The sequence below is a fragment of the Oncorhynchus gorbuscha genome, linkage group LG14 (genome assembly GCF_021184085.1).
Source record: "Oncorhynchus gorbuscha isolate QuinsamMale2020 ecotype Even-year linkage group LG14, OgorEven_v1.0, whole genome shotgun sequence".
In the NCBI taxonomy this organism is placed as follows: Eukaryota; Metazoa; Chordata; class Actinopteri; order Salmoniformes; family Salmonidae; genus Oncorhynchus; species Oncorhynchus gorbuscha.
The window spans coordinates 8,039,436-8,042,068 of NC_060186.1; positions in this window are offsets into that span (position 1 = coordinate 8,039,436).

A 2,633-nucleotide genomic window follows, 5' to 3' on the forward strand; every position below is an offset into this window, starting at 1 on the left:
GACTAACATAAATGTGGTTTTCTTGGTGTTTAAAACAAGTTTGTTTTGGAAAGCCCACTCCCTGATATTCTCCAAATCTCCTTGTGAAGCTTGCTGTACATGTTGAACAGATTGTCTCGCTGCATAAATTGTAGTATCATCTGCAAATATAGTAGCTTGAGTTTTTGCTAAGGCATAGGGAAGATTGTTGGTATATATTAAATGAAGTAGTGGCCCAAGGCAGCTGCCCTGCGGTATTCCACAGTTTAACACATGAGGGGAAGAAAATGATATAGGTGGAATATTTCCTGTCAGTTAGATATGACTGTACCCAATTCAATGCTACCTCCTTAAAACCATAATGCATGATTTTTTCAAAATTATTTCATGATCCACTAAACCAAATGCTGCACTGAAATCTAAAAAAAAGTACACCCATAAAATTGCCATTATCCATAGTACTGGTCAGTCATGACTACCAATGCAGTGGTAGTGGAATGTTATTTGTGATAAGCATGCTGATTGGCTGTAATCAGATCACACTGATTTTCCATGTACTCCCACATTTGTCAACTCACATTACCCACCAATATCTTACTGAGTGTAGAGTAGACTAATTGGATGACTATTAGTGAGCTCTTATATATGATGGACATTACCATTCTCTTGTTTATAACTAGCTCTATACATGATGGACATTACCATTCTCTTGTTTAAAACTAGCTCTATACACGATGGACATTACCATGATCTTGTTTATAACTGGCTCTATACATGATGGACATTACCATTCTCTTGTTTATAACTGGCTCTTTACCTGATGGACATTACCATTCTCTTGTTTATAACTGGCTCTTTACCTGATGGACATTACCATTCTCTTGTTTATAACTGGCTCTATACATGATGGACATTACCATTCTATTGTTTATAACTGGCTCTATATATGATGGAGAAGTGCCTTCTCTTGTTTATAACTGGCTCTATACGATGGACATTACCATTCTCTTGTTTAGAACTGGCTCTATATATGATGGACATTACCATTCTCTTGTTTATAACTGGCTCTATACATGATGGACATTACCATTCTCTTGTTTATAACTGGCTCTATATATGATGGACATTAGCCTTCTCTTGTTTATAACTGGCTCAATACATGATGGACATTAGCCTTCTCTTGTTTATAACTGGCTCTATACGATGGACATTACCATTCTCTTGTTTAGAACTGGCTCTATATATGATGGACATTACCATTCTCTTGTTTAGAACTGGCTCTATACATGATGGACATTAGCCTTCTCTTGTTTATAACTGGCTCTATACATGATGGACATTACCATTCTCTTGTTTATAACTGGCTCTATATATGATGGACATTAGCCTTCTCTTGTTTATAACTGGCTCTATACATGATGGACATTACCATTATCTTGTTTATAACTGGCTCTATATATGATGGACATTACCATTCTCTTGTTTATAACTGGCTCTATACATGATGGACATTACCATTCTCTTGTTTATAACTGGCTCTATACATGATGGACATTAGCCTTCTCTTGTTTATAACTGGCTCTATATATGATGGACATTACCATTCTCTTGTTTATAACTGGCTCTATACATGATGGACATTACCATTATCTTGTTTATATCTGGCTCTATATATGATGGACATTACCATTCTCTTGTTTATAACTGGCTCTATATATGATGGACATTACCATTATCTTGTTTATATCTGGCTCTATATATGATGGACATTACCATTCTCTTGTTTATAACTGGCTCTATACATGATGGACATTACCATTATCTTGTTTATATCTAGCTCTATACACAAACTCCACAGGTGTAGACCTTACCATGAAATGCTTACTTGCAAGCCCCTACACAAACAATGCAGAGTTAGAAAATATTTGCTAAATTAATAAAAAAGTAACACAAATAACAATAACGAGGCAATATACAGGAAGTACCAAGTCAATGTGTGGGGTACAGGTTAGTCGATGTAATTGAGGTAATATGTAGGCCAGGGTAAAGTGACTATGCATAGATAATAAAATGTGAGTAGCAGCAGCATTACAAAGGAGGTCAATGCAAATACTCTAGTCTATGCAAAAATGAGTTTTCATGATACCTGTTCTGCCGTTGTCGGCTCGGCCCTACACAAAGTGCTCTCTTTCACCTGGAGCTGTATGGAGAAATGGCCCAGGAACACAGGGAAGACACGAAGGGCAATGCTTTAAGGGACAGTACACACTTTCCCCCTCCGAGGGGCCAAAAATGTATCTCTCTCTCTCTCTCTCTCTCTCTCCAAATGTAAGCAAAGAATTAAATATAGAAATTAAATATAGAAATATGTGTTAAAATAGCACTATTTATCGTAATCCTGTGCTTCTTTCAACTCCAGGTCGAAATACGCTTTTGAGCGTCCTGCCAGGTATGGTGCCAGAAGCCCTGCCCATTCTTCTTTCGGCCACTTCTCCCTCTCTGCCGTCCTTTCGAAGGTGGTAAGATATGCTTCCACATCATCCTGCGCTGTCATTTTTTGAAGAAAATGATTGGCCCTCCTCTGGGTATTTGCAGCTTGTAATTGAGTCCCAATTTGGTCCGCTAGCCCCTTTAGGCCTTCTCTTAACTCCCGG